The 23,544-nt window shown below is 52.2% G+C and overlaps 1 long non-coding RNA gene across 1 annotated transcript; it reads right to left on the minus strand.

The window, feature by feature from the left end:
• Positions 1-4,711: 4,711 nt before the first annotated feature.
• LOC309673665 lies at positions 4,712-10,433 on the minus strand. The gene is made up of 3 exons (XR_014269332.1): positions 10,375-10,433; positions 9,871-9,990; positions 4,712-6,080 (listed from the first exon to the last, which is right to left on the minus strand). It is a non-coding gene; the product is annotated as an uncharacterized lncRNA (long non-coding RNA).
• Between the last annotated feature and the right edge of the window lie 13,111 nt (positions 10,434-23,544).

Here is a 23,544-nt window from a genome sequence, read left to right on the forward strand (position 1 = left end):
GGTGCCCCGCATGGTGTCAGCCGATGGCGGGCGGGGGGGGGGTTGGGGGGGAGACGGGCGGCGCGGAGCGCTCAGCGCCCGGCTGGCATCCTCCGGCCGGCCCGGGGCAGCGGGGACCGCCGGCTCTCCGCCCTCCGCTCACCGCCCCATCCCGCTCCGGGTGTCCGCCGGGACCTGCCGCCCACCAGGGCCGGGGGCGCAGACCGCAGGGCTGAGGGCAGGGGCGCGGGCTGCCGAGCGGCCCCCGCAGGAGGAGGACGAGGAGGAAGAGGGAGGAAGGCGGTCGGCCCCCCGCTCAGCCGGGCTGCCAGCGAGCTCCCGCGCTCCGCAGGCAGCTCCGAGCACCTTTGCGCCTGCCTCTGGCACTGGCAGCGCCTGGAGGGGATGGAGGGTTTTATTTTTGGAAACCTCCCCCTTTTGTGTCTTTTTGATGCTGACATCCCCCCCTCCAGAGGACACGGCTCGGCCCCCCTCCTTAGGAGAGGAGACATTCCAGCAACACCCACTTTGGCAAAGGGAAACAAACTACAACAGAGAAGCCTTAACCCCTGCCTGGCCGGGGAGACCCGTCCGCCGCCTGCCCGGGACCGGCGTGCAGCCCCCGCCGCCCGGCCCGCAGCGAGCCGCCGGCTCCCGCCGCAGCTGGGAGCGCTCGGGGACTATGGAGCAGCCCGGGTGTAGGGTGCATGGAGCAGGAGACACAGATGCCGGAGGAATACACCACCGCCCCCCAGCAGTTGGGGAGTTCTGGAGCTGCATCAGCCCTCTTACTGGTCTTGATCGCATCTCCCAGGAGAAAGGCATGGCAATGGGAAGAGCTTTATTTGCCATCCCACCCTGGCTTCGGAGCTCTCAGATCCCCTCAAACCCAGCTCAGGGCTTTATACTCTTACTTGTATTAGTCCAGGCTAGAAAAGGACCCACCTAAAAGCTCCAGGTCCTTCAGGTAAGAGAGATCTTCCAGGAGACATTTCCCACCAGCTTAGAGTAGATGTCCCTCCCTCCCCCATCTGTCTCTGCATGAGCACCTGGAGGTCGAGGGGTGACTTGAAATGACTGCTTTATGTGCACCGAGAAAGACTGAGGGAAGAGTGAGAGGAGGGAGAAGGGGTGCAAAGTCCCCTTTCAATCACACACATCAGCTTGGCCTTGTCTTCTGCCACATCTCTGCTGCTCTCTGCTGCCTTTGGCCATCTCAGGCAGGGAGCTAATCCTCCCAGAGGAGTGCAGGCTCATTCCCAGCCCAGCAACACAGCAGGTTTGAGCTAGGCTCATACTGGCCCACAGCAGTGGCTGTGAACTTGTTGGGTGGCTAAAGATGTTTGCATCTGTGTGTGCAAGGAGGCAGAGGAGGGCACCGCAGGTGCTCACGGAACCAGATGCTCACTGGTATATGTCCCTGCAGTGGCTCCTGTGGCCAGTAACATCATGTCAACCTCAGGCAGGTGAAAGGTGCACATACTCAACATCCCGACCCTGACCACTGCATCTGGATGCCTGCAGGAGAACACAAGATACTCTGTGTGCGCACAGAGTGATCCCTTAGGTGCACCCTCACATCTTGCAGCAGCTCAGAGTAGGGGCTCCTTCAGCCAGATGCTGCAGCTCAGCCACTGGGTTTAAAAGATAAATTGTCGTATCAGCCCATTCATTTATCTAATTTCTTTTGTCCCTTTTGATGCGTATAGTGGCTGCAACATAGAGCACTGGCTCTCCTCCCATGCCCGCTGCTCCCCTGACCCCTTACAGCACTCCGTCCCACTGACACTCCTCTCCCACTGCAGGTGCTGCCTCCCCTGGCCCTCACCAAGCCATTTGCTTCCCAAAAGGTACGTAGCAGAGGGGTCCAGCTCCCCCAGTGCCTCCTCTCAAGCCTCCAGCAGTTGTGCTCCTAAAGCCTCTCCCAGTTGAAATCAGAGGCTCCAGCTCCCTTCTTCCCACTGCCCCTTACCTTTTAGGCCTTCTGGGAGCACAGCCATCCTCTCTCTGGCATGGGAGCACTGCTGCCTGCCCTCCAGGGTGCAGAGGAGACAGGAAAGGAGCAGAAGCACGGGGAATGAATCTCCCAAAAGCACACTAGGTCTGGAGCAGAGCAGGACCCCAGCACATCCCTTCTGGACAGGGTGCTGCAAGTGAGGGAGAGGGGATGTGACTTGGCAGGTAAGCACATGTGACAGGAGTGAAGGGGCTGAGCGGGTTCAGGCTTTGACCTTGGCACTGGCCGCTGGCTCACAGGGCAGCGGTGTCAGAGGAAATATCAGCGGGTGCTTTGGCACTTCCTGGGATGCCATCAGCTCACCCGCCTGCCCTGCCGGGGCAGAGCCACTGCTTGGGCAGGAGCTTGCGTGGCCCTGGATGCCGTGAGCAGTGCCCGATAACAGCCATGGCTTGTTTCTTTGTTCTAAGGAAGAGGAATGTCCTTTCCATCCTCACCTAATTACTTTCTTATGCAGCAGTGGAAAGAATGCTTGTGCCTAAACCTGACACGAGAAAATTATCAACACTATAAACAAAGCCATAAACAAAGCAGCTGAGAGCCCGGGCAGTGCTCAAAGCAGGCTCAGTTGGGGTACAAGTGGATTCCTGCTCCCCAGAGGCACCGGGTCACCCTGGGGAAGAAGGAGACCTGTGGTATCCCCAGGGGACCACACCTCTATGGAAGCCCACACTCAGGCCCTGATGGCAGCAGAACTGCTGGAGCCTGTGTCTCCCCAACAGGGCAGGGGAATGAGATGTGCAAACCCAGTAAAGCCATCAGCAACACTCCAGTAACTCTTGCAGCCACTCCTGGCTGCAGTGGAGCCTGGCCCAGGGAGCTGGCATCCCTTCTCAAATCAGCTTCGCTCCGTGTTCACATTAACACCCCCTCGGATCTGGACACCGAGCTCCTTCCAGCCCCACATGTGCAAACACTCGTTTGCTTTTGCAGGGACATGCCGACACCTTAAGCATTGCGGCAGAACACCGACCAGCTGAGAGCAGCGAGCCTCAGCCCCATCATCCCAGGGCTGCCAGCACAGGCAATGCAGGCACAGGCTCAGGCACCTGGGGAGGGCAGCGACTGCATCCCCCCGTGCAGGTGAGCGATGGGCAGGTGCTTGGGCACAGGCTTGCTGCCTCCCAGCCCCGTGGCTCATTTCCTATTCAGCCATCCCTGAAAAGGAACCCATTGAAAATGGGGAAGCGCAGGGGAGCTGCAGTGCGGGTTGAGCATCAGCGTGCTGCTCGGCAGGGGCTCAGCGGGCAAACATGAAATACCTCATTCCTCAGGAACTCGTGCAGGCAGAGTTCAGATGGTCGGGCTGCTCATAACTGAGATCAAACCCACGCGTGGGAAGAGAGATCAGGAGTGGAGAGAGGATGGGGCAGAAAGCCAGTGAGCAGGGTTCGACAGGCCAGCCCCTGGCAGCGGGGAGCACGGAGCTCCTCTGGGGGGGCCGAGCTGCAGGTGGGCAGCTCAAAGTGGTCTTTGGTGCCTTCACTTTCCCTTAACACACTACACAAGCTTCTAGGCAGCAGAGATGGTACCAGAGGAGGGGCCGAGGGCAGGCACAGCTGTAGCACCTCTCCAAGTTCATGCCTTCCAGGGCCAGGGCACAGAGGTGAACGAGGCAGACCAGAGAGCCAACACAGAAAGCAAGGGGCTCATCACACCCTGCAGAGAAGAGGAGCAAGGGTGGACTGTGCTGACAGCATGGCCCTTCTCGCCTGCTACCGCTACAGCAGAGGAGGAGGAGTGCTTGGGCAGCTGAGGATCAATGGGGCCAGAGGCAAAGTGGTCAAGGCGGACTGTGCCCTGGAGAGGTGAGCACAAGTCAGGTCTCCATGAGCCCCCTCAAAAGGCAGGGAGAAGGGGCTCTTCAGGACTGTACTGATGGGGATCTCTCTGTGCCAGGACCCCTCATGCCCTCATTCCCCTACCCGTTGTGTCCGCACCACCTCTGCAGTAACCCCTCAGGGGGTTAGCACCTGGGGGCCATGCTTCCAGGGCCAGTTGGACCCCAGATGTGGCTCCTGGCACTGTATCCCTTAGATTAATTAGCCCCTTTTCTTCCTCTTCAGAAGGGTTCACAACCCACATGTGCTTCTTCCTCTGCTGTGAGCAGACCCCTAACGCGCTGCAGATGGGACACATTCCATGGATTCAGAAGCTGCCTGCAGCTCCCACAGAGGAAGAAGGAGCACTGCCCCCACTAAGGGCTGAAGAGCAGGGAAAGGCTGGCCAGCCCCACCAGCTTAAAAATGAGGGTGCAGAGCCAGCCTTTCAGAGGCAGAAGTCACAGCTTCTCTGAAAAGAGCTATCTCACACTATGAGGAAGGACCTGGCAGCCCTAGGGAGCTGCCAGAAACAACTCTGAGGCAGCAGTGCAGAGACACCTCTGGAGAGGACCTCTAATAACCACGGGCATCAGAGAGGCAGGAAAAGAAGCTTCTGAATTTGTGAACACAGCCAGCAAATCCTCCGCAGACACCATTCTCAGCCCTTAGCTTTGCCATGAGATACACACAGCTCAGCACACTCATGCTTACAGAAGCCAGGGAAAGAGACATTCCCACTGGACAGATGAGCCACTCCAGCCACACGCCCTGGCCCTCCAACCACCTCCACCCGCTCTTGGTGTGTCCCTCAGAGCCTCGGGGTACATCCCAGCCTCTCCCCATGAGGCGGTGGCCAGCAAGCAGCTGAGAACCATGTAAGCAACAGTTTGTTGTCAGAAAACAGAAGAGAAACTGTCCAGCAGCTCCTAGTCAAAAGCCAAGGTTTGCTGGTTTTATTGTTCCTTCTGCTTTCATTTAACCAGGACCATCTCTGAGATGGAGGAGGGAGGCACGGACCAGCCAAGTGGGTGTCCCACAACCAGACTCCTTGGTCATGGTATTGTCCAAACACATGTCTATGCATTACCAAGGGCTGAGACCACACGCTGGAAAGGAGGTTACAACAGGAGACAAAAACATGCCGCTAGGAAGAAGAAACCTGGAGAGCAGGACCAGATGGCAGAACCCAAGGGACAGGAGTGCAGAGTGAGGCAGAGTGAAGGTTGCTGTGGGCTACTGCTGCAGAAAGGCTCTGGTGGGGCTGGCTGCAGAGCACAGATGGTTCCTTATTTATCCATCACACTATTTCAAGCCCCTTCAGCAACTCTCCAGGAGGGAAAAAAAAAAAAAAAAAAAAAAAAAAGAAACACTCAGCTAGAATGTGACTCATTGAGAGCTACAGCAGCTCAGAGGGACTTGTCCATTTATAATTAATGAAGTCCTGTTTGCAATGATCCAACTGCAATCTCCCCTCTCCCCAGGAGGCTGGTCTGGCCTCTGCTTCTTCGATACCTGCGGCTGGAACCGCACATGGCAGGGAGAGGGGCCTGGAAACCAGGAAAGTCTGACTGTCCCCCAGGAGCATGGAGGCTGCCCGGACCAGGAAACCCATTCCATCACACTTTCCCTGCACAAGCAAGCCTGCTCGGGACATCAACCTGATGGGGGGCTTCAACCACTCATTAGTCAGCTGTCCTCACTAAGGGAGGAAGGGGAAAGGAGGAAGGGGAAAGGAGGAAGGGGAAAGGAGGAAGGGGAAAGGAGGAAGGGGAAAGGAGGAAGGGGAAAGGAGGAAGGGGAAAGGAGGAAGGGGAAAGGAGGAAGGGGAAAGGAGGAAGGGGAAAGGAGGAAGGGGAAAGGAGGAAGGGGAAAGGAGGAAGGGGAAAGGAGGAAGGGGAAAGGAGGAAGGGGAAAGGAGGAAGGGGAAAAGAGAACCTCTTGCCATTTTTAAGGGCTGTGACCCATGAACAGGGAGTGCTCCCCACGTGGTCGGGGCACTGTTGAGAGGAGTATGGAAAGGGCCCCGATAGTGTGAATTTCCATAGCCTTCTCTTCCCCTTTTCACAGGGGTCTTAACGCCAGGAGGCTTTTTCTGCGGCAGCCATCAAACACTAGCTTGTCACAGACTGGAAGGGAACAGGGAAGCAGGAGCAACCGCTTGAGGATACGCAGGTAGCATGGGGTGCTCTCCTCAGTGGAAAGTCTCCCTTCCTGGTGTCTGGTACAGCTTCACAGGCAGCACTTCCCAAGGAGCCTGCAAACTGGAGAAGAGAAAAGATAAAGATCCAAGCAAGGTGACCCAACAACGAGGACAGAAGAAGCCAGGCAATCCCTGGACTGTGCTGAAGAACCTCTTCCTGAGAAATTCCTCCCATGCTGACCTTCTCTCAAAAACACCGCATTTCCATTGCATTATCTTAAACAACAAAAAGACCACAAAAAAACAAACCCGAATCAAACTTCAAATTCTACTGATTGTGTGGGACTAAAGTAATTTCATTCCTGCTTCTGGTTCCAAAGCAATCTTCCTAAAGAGCAATGACTCATTTCCTTCAAGTTGCTGTTCCTTTCTTAAGACCCTCAGCTTAGCTGCCCAGAGCACGGGGAACTTGGACTGGAAGTCCTTCAGCCCATCAGCTTTGCAAGTCAGAGGAAAAGTGATGATGGCCACATGGATCCTGAAGTGGGAATGACTGGTGGAGCTGACATTATATCTGTATTTTAGTTTGGTTACTCTGCCATCCCGAAATTGCAGGCCTGCTCCCCATCACAGGATTTTAGGTGCTTTCCTACCAATTTGGGTGCTGGAATGGCTGCATGAGCAGTGATCTCAGCTCATTACAATGCAGTGATTCCAAGTGGATGTTTAATAGCTTATTAATAAGTGAATCTTAGGGAACTGCAAAAAGTGGCAATTATTAGGTGGCGTGTGTTAGAGCTAAAGTAGTCAGTCATCAAGCAATAGACTAGTTCGTTGACACTTTACAGTCCCATTGGGTAATTATTGGGATTAGGCTGAGTACCCGATTTCCCAGCTATGACTTCATAGGCTGGGAATCCAGCTCTCCAGTGACATCACAGCTCCAGAAGTCTCCCTCACCAGTTGCCACGCTGACTCTGCTGTCACCCACTCTACACATAGGTGTGGCACACCCAGAGCCTTAAATAAGAATAACAAGGAATGAGAACTTAACAAGAAAATAAATGCAGGGCAACAACAAAGAAGATGAGCAAAGTCCCTTTCCATGCCACACTGCATCAGGTCATCATCTTCTGAGAAGAGCAAGGGGTCTTGGATGGGGAAGCATCCACTTCCCACCCAGACAGGGGCCATGCCAGGTGCAGAACAAAAATCTGTCACAAGATTACAGACATGGCACTCATGATTCTCCTGCTTCTCCCAGAACTGTGTTTGGAGCTCAGGGCAGAAGCAGAGATGACCTAAGCCTGCCCTCTCTGCCGATGGTTACCTCTGCCTCCATGCAGAGTTCTGGCACACACTTTCAGACCATGCTTCTGCCTTCCCTCTCTCTCTCCTTCCCCTCTCAACCGGGCTGAGCAGGCAAGGCAGCCTCACACACCTCAAGCATGCTGCAGTGCCAACAGGCCAGGAGGCCACCTGTGCTCCCTCGAGGCTGGCAAGTCCTGATGGCAGGGGTGGCAGCCGAGAAGGCAGATGGCACTACAGACACAGTAAGAGACCCTCCCCTTCCTCCCTCCTTGAGCCTGGCCCCATGCATCCCTGAGCCAAGGGAAGCATGTCCTGCAGGGTGTCATGGCTGAAGGAGGTGGGGAGCTCTGATGCCCCTGGGGAACATCCCCACTGCAGCATCAGAACCGCCTGCTGGGAGGCTGAGCAAGCTAGGCTGATCTACAGGCAATTCCTGCCACAGATGAGCAGGAGGAAGGCAGGCAGGCAGGGTTGCGGAGCAGGAAAGGTACTTGCACAAGCCAGGACTGCAATCTGTGAGTAGATGAAAAGGAAGCAACGGCAACAGCTTGCCTTATGCCCACCAGAAGTGTCAAGGGGATGCTGAAGGCTCCTTGCTGGGCACAGAGCACGGCCAAGGCCACCCCAGGTGCAGGAGAAAGTGCTTTTTTGGGAGCACCCCTCTCAATGCCGGTGGGGAGTGGGCTGTGACCTGCAGTGCCTCCCGGACCTCAGAGCTGCTGTAGAGGTTGAGGCAAACCACAGAAAATACCACAGAGGCTGGTGGCCAGCTCTAGCCCTGTGCGTCCTCACCAGGACAGATCCAACCAAGGCTGATACACACCACAGATGCATCCAGGTTGCCCATACAACCACGGCAGCTTCTCCTGAGATGGCTCTGGTGCTGCTGAGAAGAGGCTGGGGGTTGAAGGATATTCTGGCATGTCCCTTTCTTCCCTTACTGACTCTGACTCTGGGTTGCAATGAACTACAGCTGACCTACAGCTCTCTGTCTCACCTGTCCCTGCCCCAGTATCCATATCCTATATGGCACCAGCCTCTTGGCCCCTGCTCAGCTCAAGCCTCCAGCTGGCTTTGGGGCCACTGCTAGAAACATTATAGCACACCTGTTCTTCAGATGAGGGTTTACAGCCAAGGCTAGCACATCTGGATTGTAAAATAGACATTTGGAAGTTTATCAACATGTTTCCAAACAGTCTCGGTATGGCAGAGACTCTGTCTCGACGCTTCAGTGGAGGAAACAGCTGGGCTGGAAGGATGGTTTGGTGCCCTTCTCACGCTCTGTGCAGGCCAGGCCAAGCCCCCCCCTCCTCCTGCACACCCCAGAAAATGAACTGCCTCTTCCTGATGCTAGTGGTCCAGGAAGCCATGTCAGCAAGGCTCTAGGAGGGAAACGGGGAAGTGAAATCCAGTGCCCTTCCCACCCCAGAACCCGCTGACGCAGCTGCACTGAGCCTAGACTTCAGCCAAACACCTCCCAGAAGCACCGCCTGTTCAGAAAATTGGTTGGGAATCTGCACCATGTGCGCTGGGGAAAGAAGAAATAACTCCATCAGCTTGGTCCTGTGCAAAGCTCAGCCGCCAACAGCCTCCAGGGCTTCTGCTCTCAGCGAAGTCCTGACCAGCAGCAGCATCAAGCTGCCACTAATGGGTTTGTCAGCACCAAGCAGATCTAAAGGAGGAACGTGGCCCGCTGCCCTGAGTTGTTTCACGTGCACAGCCCCTCTCATCGTATTAGTTTCTCAGATGTGCAGCTCTCACACCCGTGCTAACAACAGACCTCCCACGCAAGTGTTCAGGAACATACTCAGATTTTGGTCTCTTCCCAGCCATCCCTTGCCAACAGAAACACAGCTGATACTTCGGTGTGGAGTGACACAGAGGCAAGAGATACAGAAGACCTATAAAGGTGATGGAGCAGGAGGTAGCTCTGCCCCCAGCATTTAGGAAAGTTTTGGTAACCTGGTGGTTGTTGCCTCCCACAAGATCTTCAGATGTCCTAGGTCTAAGTTCACAGCAGCTGATTAATAATCCTTCTCCTGATATTAAAGCAAAGTGATGCTAGATACAGATGTACTCTCCAAAACTGCTCTTCCCCTCATTCTAACCCTGCAATAGCCTGGCTGGCAGCTGCCAGAGTCTCTTCTCATCTCCTTCCATTTTGCCCATCCACCTGCAGGTAAAAGGCAACGTTCCTGTCCTGCAGTAATGACTGCCATGCTATGCTCTCATCACCTCTGAAGGAGGCCACTCTGCTAACCTAGTGGCTGAGCACTGTACAAATATCTGCAGGAACTGGCAAAGGTGGCAAAACCAGAGACCCTTTCAAGCTGGAAAAGTCTCTTTACTCCTCTGCAATGCAGTAGACTATAAATGTATTTATACCTATTTTACATCCCTTTGAAGGCTTGGGCAGACCTGGATTCTTTCATCAGCCCCACCTGAGTGAATCTCTTCCATCTCTAACCCACATGCTCTCAGGAATAATGAACTACCTCTAATTCAAAGTAGTTCCAGGCTCAGAGCCCTTCAATCAAGGAGGCTGGGGAGGGATGAGGTTGTGAAGGTCAAGGGTGACACCAAACCTTCAAACACTGTACCTGCAGCAATGGAGATGCAAATGCATTTCTATGGCGCTTTGCTGCTCTTGGCCAGATTCTTCATCCTTATGTATCTGTTTCAAAAGCCTGGTGCTGAGGCTGCAGAGCTCCCCAAAATTTCTAGGAAATAAGAGCGACCTGACTTAGGTGAAGGCATGGAAGAGTATCAGCATAGAGAGACCTGACAGCTTCTAAACAGAGCCCATGACAACAGGTCTGGGACACTACCCCACAGTGCTGACGCTGGGACCTGAGTTCAGTCCTGGCTCTGACGCAGGCTTCTGCGGTCTCAGATGAGCCATCTAGCTTCAGGTACAAAGTGGAAAAGAGACCACCCCACATGCCCACTCTGTGTTTGCCCATATCCTTGTAGGGCCCTCTGGCACAAGAGTGAGCCACATTACATAGAACAAAGGCCATACTGTAGGAGAAAATGTCTGAATTAATGTGAGAGCTGTACACATGCCACTGCTTAAGGGAAACAAGCAGTTTAGCTGCACCTACCACTGAGCACGTATAACGTTGTCTGAAGTCCATGCTAGGGCCAAATTCACTACTAGATACTTCTTCCATAGGACCTGGAGAACCTGCAGAGATGGTAGCAGCAATTCAGGGTGAGAGGCACTGCAAGACATGACAGAGGAGAACAGGTTGGAAAATAAGGAAAATGGGGTTCAAAACATCATTTGGATCTTACCAAGCAAATTCCCCTCTTGCATCTGCCAGTGGGCCCATCTGCCCAGACCATCCCAGACGGTGCATTTTTACCAACAGAGGTGGCAACATAGCTTTGCATTTCTCAGTAAATTGAGCTGTTCACCTCTAGGCTTCCAGGTCACTGGGTCTGCTGTCTCTTCCTCCCCTCTGGAGCGTAAATCTGACCCCCACCCCAGGCCCTCCCTCCCCGAGGCAGGCAGGTCCTGCTCATGACAGCCAGTGCTTTGTTCATCGGCTGAGCCAACACTTCCTCCTGAGGGAGAATGTAACTCTGCAGAGGCAAAGGTCAAGTGTGCTCTTCCCAAAGCCAAGGATTTGCCTCTGCCACTTAATCCAGGCTGAGATCACACAGCTGGCACAGAGCTTCTCCCGAGGCTGGGAATGCAGCCTTTGCAGGCAGAGGAAGGAGTGTGCCTGGGATACCAGCAGGTACAAGGGGCGAGACCGAATCTGCCCTTCACCACAAGCCTTTGCGGCACTAGCAAGGAGGCAGCTAGAAAAACAAACCCCCACCAGATACTTCATCACTATTTTGTGAAATAACCCTGCCCTGGCCCCAACCAGTTCAGGCCTAATGCCAAAGACAGCCAAGTGGTTGTTGGTGCTAAACTTCCATGTTGCTTTACAGGCCTGCCTCCTCCAGGGAGGCGTGGAAGCAAGCCAGCTTCACCACCACAGTTCCCGGGGGCAGCAGCTCAGATAGCTTCCAACAGTGCCCTGGAGCTCTCCTACTCTGCAGGGCTCAGCCACAGCCCTGCATGGAGCAGTGTAGGCAAGAGTGCGGTGAAGGGCCCCATCACTCTGGCTTCGCAGTGGAAGAAGGAAATAGGCTCCTACTGTCCTCACCTCAGCCAGCCATGAGGCTCACAGCTATGCCCAAGCAAGCAGGTGGTCCTGGCAGGGGACAGCATCCCCTGGTGCTCTTCCACACAATCACAGACTGGTTGAAGTAGGATGGGACCTCTGGAGATGGTCCCATCTAGTCCCCTGCTCAGGCCAGCATGCTCAGGGCCACGTCCGGTTGGGTATTTGAAACTCTTCAAGGACAGAGACTTCACAGCCTCCCTGGGAAGTCTGCTCCAGCATTGTTCACTCTGATTTGACCTCTAACACAGGTGGTGATCAGCCACCTTTGCTGCAATGGGTTTGGTGACCACAGGATGAGCTGGGGGTGCCTCTCTTGGGGACATGATACACATGGACTCACACAACATTCTTGGCTGCACCTCCTGGCTCCAGTCCCCAAGAGGCTTTCTCAACCCCCAAGTTCAAGAGGATAAGTCCAGAGCAAAAGGGGGGTATCTCCCTCACTCGCACTGACCATGTAAACAGCAATAGCAGACCCAGCCTTTGCTGTTTCCCTCCATTTCTTGTTTTCTATTCAAGGCAACTGAAGAAGCATTGGGAGGAAGGGAGTGGGGGGACATCATTTGGCAGAAAGACTTTCTTCATTCAGAGTTGATTGCCTCTGAGATTGAGGAGGATTAACCCTACAGCCCCTCCATAAACACCAGACTCCCCCACGGCCATCCTCCCCGCTGGCCCTGCAGCCAGTACGGATCCACGAGGATCCCAGGCCCACAAGCCTGTTTTCACAGATCTGTGCCATTTAACCTCCCGGTGCTTTTCTGGTTCTCATTATCTCTGCAGAGCTGATGACACTTAGACATTTCATCTCCCTGGAGGCTTTTTCTGGCAGTTTAAGCTTGATTTATGCAATGCAGCCGTGGCCGTCCTGATCACCCGTGCTCACCTCTGGCTTGTTAACACCTTGGCTAGCCAAGGACCCTTCCCCTCCCGCCGGCAGATCTGAGTCAGGCTGAACCTCTGCACCCACCAGAGTTAAAGCCTTGGCAGCTTTCTCCTTTCCCTTTCCCTCTCATTCATCGCTGGTCATTAATCACAGCAGCTTCTTTTCACAGGGGACCTGCCTCCACAGAACCAGACCTGCCCCTGCAGCTGCCAGGTGAAATCACAGGGGCAGGCACTGAACAAGGGCAGACCCAATTAGCAGCTGTCGGGTAACACTACCAATAACCTTAGCCTGGTCATTAACCCCAGCTGCTCAGAGGGCATAACCAGTTCGGGGTCCCTCCCGAGCCCAGTGGGATGCTCCTGGCAGGGGAAGCAGCCTCTTCCCCAGCCTTGTGTCTTCTGCTCTTGCTAGAAACCAGTTCAGAAATGCAACAGTTTGGGATCTAAACAGCTCTTAACACTTATCACTGCCTGTCCCCAGAGGCAAATCCAAATCCAAAGTACGGCTACAACACATGTATATCTGTTTGCAACACCTCATTGAAGGAATTAAAGAGTGACAATGATACTGTACTTGGGACATGATGACAACTACTTCCATCAAGCCAAACAAGACGGAGGCCAAGGCTGGTCCAGCCTACTAAATGGTGCTAGAGCTTCAGGCTGGGCATGGTACCAAACATTACAGTGGAGCCCCTCTACATGGCCCCTAGACATCTTTGCATTTGCAGGCCTGGCGACCTTTCCAAGCTTCTCTCCACCATCCTGCTATTCCTTTTCAGGCTGTTTCTTGCTCCTTGCTCACACTGCCTGCAGAAGCTATTTTGCAGGAGGAAGGGTCGTCTCCTATGAGCTGTCTGCATCATACCTAATGCGAGGTGGAAGGGACCTGCCACCACAATGCAAACCTTGCACCTCTGTGTTGTACTTGGACACATCTGTCTCACTTGTGTTATGGGAAGGGCCTGTCCTCTGTCAAAGTCAACAACTGCTGTCACCTGGCATAGAAGGGCAACAGCGCTGAACACCGTAACCTGGGTACCCCACACATTCTCTCAGAGACCTTTGCAGTGCTCACATCCAGCCAGTCCCGCCGGGGAAGAGGATCGAACGAGGGCAGCTGGACAGGAGCCCTGCAAACCAGCCAGGCCTCCACGTACCGGCCACAGAATTTGCATCCGAAGCTGCTAACAAATGAGGTGAAGGAAAAGTCTGGAACGGGGACCAAGTCTGGTCGTGGTTTGCGTCCTGACTCCAGAGCAGCCGGTGCAGCCTGGCGGGCAGTACACAACTCAGCTGTCCCAAACGCCCCTGCTGAGCTGAAACTTCCTCCGGCATGGGCCAAGGGCACCTTTCCACCTCCTTGAATTCCTGCAGTCTGGTAAAGTCACAGATAAGGAAAGACCCTCTGTCTGCCTCCCAAAGCAGACCCATCCAGGGTACAAGGGGGGGTGAGAGTCAAGAGAGCAGCTGCCCAAAGTGCTTTGCAGTGACTCACCACAACTGAACACCCCCCTACCCCCAAACTCACAGGCTCCAAGACCCCATCAACGCATCACCTAGAGCACAAGCATTTCTCAGCTTTCGCTGTGCTGCGAGCTCCCCTTGTAATGCGGGTGCCCCTTCCTACTCTGCTTGCAGAGCTGGGCAGGCTCTCTTCCAGCTGGATGCCATCCAGAGCCTCCACCGAGGTCCAGAGAAGGGAGCAGGAGGTGCTCGTAGCAGTGGGAGAAGGGACACAAAGGCCAAGACTCAGGGGCTAGGTGGCACCGCAAGAACCCAACACCTGTGGATGTTGGGGTGAGAGGTACCATGGGGTCAGACCTTTCTGTTGCTACAGCTTCAGAGATTTCCCTCTTTCCATCTGCCTTCCCACCATCTGCTGAGGCGACTGCAGGGGAGTGGAGGTTTGCAAGGGTCACCCTTGGGCCAAAGCAGATGGAAAGGACCTGCTGCAAGCATTTTACTAGAGATGGGCCAGACAGCTGCAACATGCCCCCGGGCTCCCCAGCCCTGCAGAGGGCTCACTGGATCATCCAGCACACAGGGAGTACCAGGGCCATAGGAGTTGGCTTACAACAGCACATGCTGCCCTGGAGGCTTGCTTGCAATGACGAAGGGCCTGCAGCTGGACAAAGGAGTGAATTAACAAGACATTTAAGTTCTTCATCAGGGGCCTAAACAAACAGATGCTGCCAGGAGCTGGTCTCCCCCCCTCCTGGGGACCCTCCTTCTGGTCAGAGATGGTTTTTCACAGCCCTCCCTGAGCTGGGGAACCAGCAGCACCTTTGTTTGCTACACAGAGCTCCATGGCCTTCTCCTCCCCCTGCGCCTTTGAAACTGCTCCAGACGTCTCAGCCCTGCAGGCCTCCAAACCTGGCCTGCTGTGGACCCAATTAACTCCCTTGTTCATTTATGGTCTTTTGTCATTAAAGCAAGTAATTGGTGAACAGAGGCAGCAGATCCTCATGTGTGCTCACATGGACTTGACTGCTCCCTTTGGTCTGCTGGGGAAGCCCTCTCCTGCTCGCCAAGTCCCTCTCTGCAGCCCACCGCTTCAGGATCGGTTAAGGAGAACACACTGCCTCCCTGTTTCCAGTAAGTTCCCTCAGCACCTTTGTGGCCATCAGAAAACACCAGAGCCTTCTCAGGGCACGACACCTTTGAATTCAAGCAGGAAAGTTTGCCCAGACTATGGCAAACCTGGACCATCCACCTGCACCCTAAGCCTGTCTCCCTTGGTGGCACTGAGACACCCCTTGGGGCTTCTTGTCACTCCCTTTTCTTTGCGTGTTTGCTCATGCACACACACACGCTCAGAAGCCTCCAGGTCAGGGGGCAGGTGCAGACACTGGGCCTGCTGGTGATGCCACCATACTATTTTCTCCCCCCGTTGGTACCCACTCAGGTTTGCACACAGCTGGATGGATTTAAGAGGAACATGCCCCCATGTTCCCTCTTACCCCTGGCACCACAAGGATGGAGAGCGGCAGGGCTCTTTCACAGGGGGATGCCTAGGCAGGATTATCTCAGGGCTCCTGGACCAAACAGGCAGCTCCTCAGCCTTTGGAAACCTCCCTCACCTTTGTTCCTTGGCCTTCTAGGGTTGGGGGAAGGGATCCCAATGAACATGTTTGTGCTGTTCTTCTTAATAGGGTGTTGTGTAACACAGAGGGAAGTGACTACACCGAGGACCCCAGCTGAGAACAGAGACTTTAATCCTGCTGCCCAGAGAAAACTTGGAAAAAATACCTACATCTGTTCTGTTGCATTAGGCTCATGGCTCAGAGACTGACAGCTGACCCTGGCTGCTCATGATGCCAAGGTATGGCCCCTGCCAAACAGTGCCAGGGTAAATTACCATGACTGATTAGAAAGGCAAAAGGCAGCCAGAGAAAACTGGGGAAGGAGCTCTCCCTGTGCAAGTTTCTGGAGAAGGGAGAAGGCAAAGCCAGAGTGAATCATGGCACATTGTCTTCTCCACTGCCACACTGGCAAACAGAGCAGAGAAGGAGCGACAGTGGAAGAGAACAGGGTAGAGTATGAGATGCAGGGAGAGGGAGGAAGGTGAGCAGGCAGAGAAGAAATCACAGCTGCATCCACCTATCCATGGGGCTCACCAAAGATGGTCTTCAGGAGACAACCCCTTTCCTCCTTGAACCTGCGCTAGGCTGAGGCCATGGAGAAAAAAACAGTGCTCATGTGTTTACAAGCAGGGTTCATAGCTCGAGAAGGGTACAGGGCAGATGTGCACTGCTCTGCAAGGCCAACACTTTCCCTGCAGTGAGTCTGCCAGCTTTAGGACATGTAAGAACACAGATGTGGGGCTCCCTGACCCAGCACCACAACACAGCTCCCTTCCAGCTTCAGGCTTTGTCATCACCTCACATCCATCCAACAGCTCTGAGAGGAGTAAAAAGGAAATTAGCTATCCAGGGAAAAAAACAAAACTACCAGAATTTGGCTAATAACAGACACCTAGATGCTCTGGAAACACGTGAAAGTCTTCTCACCATATTTGGCGGGGCTTTACATGGATACACCCACTGGGAACATGCTGGGTGCTGCATTGAGACCACAGGGCACGAGGGAGGGCCCCTTCTCTGTGCAGCCCCTCTTACAGGCACAGCAGAATCCTGAGGGTGGCCCTCCCCTAGATGGGAGAGGGTTTCTGGAAAGCCATTAACACCCAGTTCTGTGAAGGATCTGCCTGTTCCTTATTCAAGCATTAAATTGGCTCAACCCTAATTAGCATGACATCTATGACAGGATTAAAGCGGATTCTGCCTTCCTCTTCCTGCCTAGGGCCACCAGCTGCCAAACACTCCTCTAGGTCAGCATCCTGCACACCACAGTGGCTAACTTCAAGAGAAGTAGAAAGCAAGCTCCTCTCTAATTCCTGTCTGTCAGAGGCAGGCTTTGGCCCTGAAGCAGGAAGGTTGGTTTGCTTTAAACCTTATTTAACCGTAGATGTTTTCATTATCCACATTCATGTCACACTTTTATCCGCCCTTAGGAGGACAGGGAGGAAAGCTCTTGCTTTGCTCGGTCCATCTGTGGAACAGACAGCTTTGATTAGCCACGTGCTTGTTGCCTTTCAATCCCTGCTGGCTGTTGCGTTGACCTTGCTTAACAAGACAAAAAGACCAGGAGGAGCTCTGTGTTTCCTCTGCACCCTTCAGCCTTTCATAAACTTCTCCTTCAACACCACGACGTTGTATTGGACTCTGGTCCTCTATCTGTCTCCACAGACTACATCTTCACATGATCCTAAACCTCCAGCGCTGAACTGGGTGCTTGAGGAGCAGGGATCCGGCCAAGAAATGAATCCAGAGAGATGCCTTCTGATCCATAAGCATCTCTGCACTAGAATCTAAAGATGCTTCTTGGGTCCAACACCACCAGTCCCATGACTCTTCACCTCCCTCCCTCTGCTGTTGCTGTTTGACCTGGTGGCTTTACCTCCGCTCCTTACACTGCCTGGGAGCAGATCCGTCAAGGTCAGAGCCTCAGGCCTGAGCAGAGCACGGCAGCACCAAGTGCATTACACCTCACTAGTGTTTGGTATGTGGCTCCTCTGAAACCCTGCCCCTTTGCACTTACATCGCAGCCCAGCCCTGCTCAGGAGGAGGAACCAGAGGGGCTGAGGCACAGCAGAGACAACTCCTAGAAAGACATTCCCAGAGCACCTTCCAAAGCCACTTCCAACTGGCCACTGACACTGCTAAACTGCAAAGTGAGAGGTCTGCTGGGCCAAGTCAGCTCTACTCAAAAACAACCCAATGGCAGAGAGTGTCCAAGGCAGGCACTGCCTGTGCAGGGACCGCTTCAGGCCAAGTTGGCCCCCGAGGGTGGTAACAGGGTCCTTTTTTCCCTCCAGTTCCTGGAACTGCTTCACTGTTCCAGTCACCTACTGCAACTCAATTCAAGCTCGTGTCAACTTCCCCTCCCCCAGGCTCTCTGGAAAGGCTAGTGGTGCCTGCAGTTAATAAAACAGTCCATTTAGTTATAATGAGCCCTAAAAAGAGAATATCAGCTTGCTCTGTGCATAAACTCAATTCTGCTTTCCTGGTCCATGCATTAAAACTCCCTCTCCCCTGGCAAACTGATGACTAATCTGTGTCTCAAAGCCTGAGGGAACACATCTAATCTGGTTAGTGTTACTGCTGTTGCTTGTTCACATTAAGCACATTATTCTTACTAAGCTATTTGTCCTGAATCTCCAGACATAGTGCTGCAGGTTAATCGTACATATGTAAATCCAGCTTTCTTTCATGCATTTTAAATGTGTTGCCTGTTGGAGAACAAAAGGCCAAGGGGGAGAGGTGCAAAAGGGACTTGTGCCGAACCACACTTCCTAGATGCTCCCTTCTCATACGCTCCAGTCTGAGGGTTAGAAGCACAGCAAGAGAACCTGCCAGCCAACTCATTTGCTAGACTAAGAGGTCTACTGAACAAAAAACCCCAACAAACCAGACAACAGTAACCCAGCCTGCAGGCTTTCAAGTGAGCTAAAGTTGGCCATTCTTAAACCTGACCAGCTCAAGTTGACTATCGGTCCCCCTCTGGTGGCCAACCAGCCACAGTCACCTTCTGTGGGCAGAACAGGGCTGCCACATTGCTACCTGTCCCTGCACCGAGGCACCTGGAACATCCCCGAGCCCCGAATCACCTTGAGCATCCCTGACCCCGGGGCAGCACGGCTTTGCTCAGACGACTGTCGGGCATCAGACTTCAGAGCTGAGCCAGGGAGCATGGCAGACCTGGGCACCAGGGCAGATGTCATGTAAGTCTTCTAAAAAGGAAAAGATTAATTACCAGAACAGCCAGCATCTGGCCAGTCCCTGCAACTTGACAGCCTTAGGGCTATCTACAACTAGGCCCTTGATTTTTAATAGCAGTATTGTGCAGCACAAGGAGTCCCCATCTTGAAACAGGGCCCCATTGTGCAAGGAGCTAAACATCTACACACAGAGAGACTGTGTGCTCTTTGGGATGGGGAACAAGATGGAAAGAAAGGACAGAAGATAAACAGGAAGAGAATGAGCAGAAGGAAACAAAACAACACTGATCAACATAAGAGATAGCGGCCCAGTGAGCTGCTTTTAACTGGTGAGGACATGCAGCAGACAACCTTTCAGTCTTACTAGAAGACAACACGGTGACATTTTTGTACTGTAATTTTTAGTTTTAACAGTGACTGCAATTGCTACCGGTGTATTGCATGTTGTTCCCAATATGAAAGGATCTAGAAGAGGGAAGGCTCCATACCACTGCTGACTGCTCTAGTCATAGACAAGGGAGAAGGGGCTGCCAGTTGTCCCTAAGCTTGAATCTGTTCCACACCAGCAATAGAGGCCTCCACAAATCTGAGCTAGTCTCTAAACAGCAAATCACCTCCCCAGACAAATCTGAACCCCCCGGAGTTGGTTCCATCATCCTCCAAGAGGACTGCAGAGAACTGCATTTCCCTGTTTCTTCACCCACTGCCGTAAGCAGCACTATCTCATCTCAAGGCAACCTCACACTTCAGCTACTGAAGCACAAGAGAGCCTCAAGCAGTTGTTCCTTCTGCTGAGAGATGAGATTTCTATGATCACCCAGAAAATTGCATCAGTTTACAGGCTATCACAGCTATGTTAGCATAAATCCCTAAATTAAGGGGTGGGTACAGGCCAACACACTTCTCACAGCTTATCAGATAATTGCCTCAAGAGGGAGAGAAGAATTTGGTTTTGGCCACTGCAGAATCACTCCCCCAAAAACCACCCAAACTCAGTCTGGCCTTCACGTGCCTCAGAGAAAACTGGAGCAGCCTTAGGCCAATTCCATTTTCTCCATCCCTCATATGGTGCAAGAGCTCTGCTTCCTTCATTCATATTCATCGCAGCTTTATACCAAGGCTGAGAGGTTTGGCTCTCAGTCTCACTCCCCGCTTCCAAGCCCGTGTGCAATTGCCCACGCCTCAACATAGTTTGACGCCATCCCTGCAAGAAGGGTAGCTGGAAAAGACTGACTGAGAATTTTGGGTGAACTTCAGCTACAGCTGTTTCATTTTACTGCAAAAAAAAGTTATAGCAAATTGCATCTAAAAATGAACACATTCATGCAGTAACACCTCCCTCCTACAATCAAGTTTCATGCTCTGGAGAGCAGAGATTAGGGTTTCTCACGCACTCAATGAAAAAACAAACAAGGAAAGAGTTTAAGAGGAAGATTCTAAAATCTCAGATTCTACACCATAAGGCTAAAGCCAAGACAGGTTGAGGTTCTGGTGGAGTTTGCTGTTTCCCATAAGTGTTTTCCTTTTATAGTTCCCATAATCACATGTTCAAACTCTTTCTGCTGTCATGTGTCAGGTCAGTCAGACACAAGATAGTAGCAAACCAGCCAAAACCATACAAAACATAGTAATTCACTATGGGAACCAGGAGTTACAGCCTGGTCCAACTGACCAACTCAGCCATAACACTATGAATGCAAGAAGAAATCTTATCTAAATCAAGCATCGTTTCCCCATTTTCTCATTCAGGTATCTGAAGAAATTCCTTCTCCATAGGTCTACAATTGAGGCAAACAGAAAGCTGAACAGAGCAACTGAATGCACAAAAATCAAATTTCCCAAGCAGCACATCTTGGCACATCTCAGGCCAAGTGGAATGGAATCAAGGATCCTAAGACACTAGGCAACTCCTTGCTATTGCTGGGGACACAAGCTGGGGCATGTAGGATTCCAGCATGAAGTGCATGGGCACGATTTCTCTCCCAGCCCCAAGTCCCTGCCAGGTGCCAGGATAAATGGGGACCGTGGAGTCAGCAGCAGGTCACTGTCACCACTCCCTCTCCAAGAGATGACAAGAAACTGGTGATGAGAACAATGTGGGCAGCCAGATTATATCACGCATCCTGCAAAGAGAGGCAGAAACTTTAGAAGCTACTTCATGCTAAAGTAATCCAGCAAGCTGAGCTCTCTTCTTCACACCCAAACAAGATAGGGTTTCTGAAAACTCCAGCCTCAACTTGGCCACCTTCCCATGAGTAATACTGGTCATGGCATGTGAAGACATGTCCACATGGTTTGCTGTGTATCATTTTGCTCATGCCAGGTTTGCAAAGTCACACACCTTTTAGTGCCCTGACCCCAACTCCAGCAGCTCTAGACTCACCACCTCTGTGATTCCCAGGGGACACTGGAACTTCAGTTTCTGCATTCTTCATAACACTCACCACTGCTTTATCTAACCTCTGTCTTGAGTCCAGCATAAGACAACTTTGTTCCCACAAGGAGCTTCTAAATAATACCATGAACCAGCACAATGCTACAGAGACAATCTTCGAGACTCACATACACTGCTCACTCTTCTTTAGCTAGTGCTTATGGTTTGAAAGCCAGAATCAAGGACAGATTCTGGTTTCATATGTGAGAACATCTGCCTAGTTATATGGTGCAATACACACAGCCAGTCAACGCTATGCTGGCTGAAGATGGGCTAAATCTTTATACAGCCCAGGAAACAGGGTTTTCATCATTTTACAGGCAGCAACACTAACGGACACAGAATCATGTTGCAGAATCTTCTCAAGTTTTAAAGTTATTACTTTAATACTTAAGCTACAAAACCAAAAAAAGACCAAGGAAAACCAGTGGTAAATTGAATGATTTTTGTCAGAGCTGGGAACAGCTCAAGCCCAGAGAATCTGTCAACTTAATAATTACTCTGTTGTTTGTTGGCAGACACTTGCAGGTACATCATTTCCACCCTGCAATCTGAAAGCATTTTCTACAACTTAGAAAGGTGCAAAAGACTCAAACGCCCCCTCTTCTCCTGACTTCATCTAACCCTCTTCATAGTACAGTGAAGCACAAGCAGTACAAGTACCTGCATCTCAAAGAGTCAAGTAATACACAGTGAGATGAAAAAGCAATTGCACCGACTGCATTATTAATTTACATTAGAGAGTCCTTAAAATACTTTCTGGCATTACCAGCTGCTTCAACCCATTTTCCAGCCTACTGCAAAGAGACCTCACAGTAGCCTGCGAGCCCCAGTCCAGAATCCTGGCTCTTCCCAGAAGCTCACAGGTCCTGGGCTCAGTCAGGCATCCTGAAAGGCTGCAATGGAGAACAGCCCTCTCCCCCCTGCAGCAGACCTCAGTGAGATACCCAAAGACCTGGAGAGGCCCCTTGCCTACAGACAGGACTAACCAGTTTGGTTCCCTCTGTACAGCCCCGAAAGAACACTGAGCTCAGAAGGCAGCAGTTTTAAAATATTTTATTTATTATACAAACTATTTACAAAATCAGCTACTACAACCACAGGCTTCCAAATTTTGGCTGAACTCTGCCAGAAATTCGCCAGAGGGAACTAGGATTTGACTTGTATCATCCACAGCTCCTGGCTTCTAAAAACATGCAACATGGCCTGCAGGTGCAGGCTGAAGCCAGGCCCTCTGCACCTCAAGGCAGCTTCAGGAAACACGGAACCTGTCTGAGATGACACCAGGATCCTAAAGATTTCTACAGAAGGGCCTCTAGTAAGTGAGAATAAATAAAGGGTAAAAAGAAAGGTAACGAACCTCTGCCAAAAATAACATACAGTATAGGTGACCAAAGCACATCCCCATTGCCAGTGTTAAGGGCAGCATAAAAAGTCACTGCCCTGGGAAAGGGTATAAAGCTAGAGACAAGTTTGGAAACATTGTGATTGATCTCTGACACATGGGACCAGCCAGGAGCCTGTGGAAACAACGGGGATGGGTTTAGTTGACTAAGAGCACCCATCACAGTTCTGACTGCACTTGTGTTAAGAAAAAAGTCCTTGGCATCTGCACAGCTGCTGGGAAGCATGGACTGCTGGCTGCAATGCAATGAGAAGCATTTAGGAGCTCTTTCCAGCAGAGGAAGACTGCCCAATGTCCAACTACTTCGTCCTCAGAATAAAAAAGTCCAGCTCAAAAGAAGTAGGGAGAAGATTCCTGAGGAAGATGTCACTGGCAGAGTTGGCCCATAGCTACAAGGCTGGAAACATCCTCACCAGGTGAGACGGCAAGACAAGGCTGCAATGTGGGAACAGCACCAAGCTATGCCTCCCAACAAACAGGAGTTAAGCCGAGCACTGCCACCTCCTCTCGGTCCCTGGAGAAAGCAGAGAAGTGGTGGAAAGGAGAACACAGGAGCTGTAACTCTACTGACCGTGGAAATCATCTGCAGTGTAATTAAAACGTTACCATACTCTCCACCCAAAGGAGGTCAGGACCTTGCAGAATGGAGCCTACACTAAAAAAGGGAGAACAGCCACTACTGAAGTCATCTGTCAGAGCACAACAGTGGCAACTCTCAAGCTGGCAGCCTCCCAGCACCTCAGTGCCGGTGAGGGAATGAATTCACAAGGCAAAGAAATCCCCCTGAGTAGTCTCAATAACCAGCTGGCTGCTTTTTGGCACCAAAATGGCTTATTTTTTTTCCATACAGAAGTAACACACTCAGCCCAAGAACGGCCAAGATGCTGCCTTAAAAACAATTTCTAGGTGTAGAATGTTTCCCCCAAATTCCCTGTCAATTCAACTAAGCTATACTGGAAAAGCACACAGCGTTACCTTAAAATACCCATACTCTGCAGAAGTCTGCCCGGATCAGCTTGAGGACAGCAGAAGGGGCTGAAGAGGATGATGCGACTTTTTATCTAATACGGCGTTCTAATA

This window comes from Vanellus vanellus (genome assembly GCF_965231255.1).
Source record: "Vanellus vanellus genome assembly, chromosome: 6".
In the NCBI taxonomy this organism is placed as follows: Eukaryota; Metazoa; Chordata; class Aves; order Charadriiformes; family Charadriidae; genus Vanellus; species Vanellus vanellus.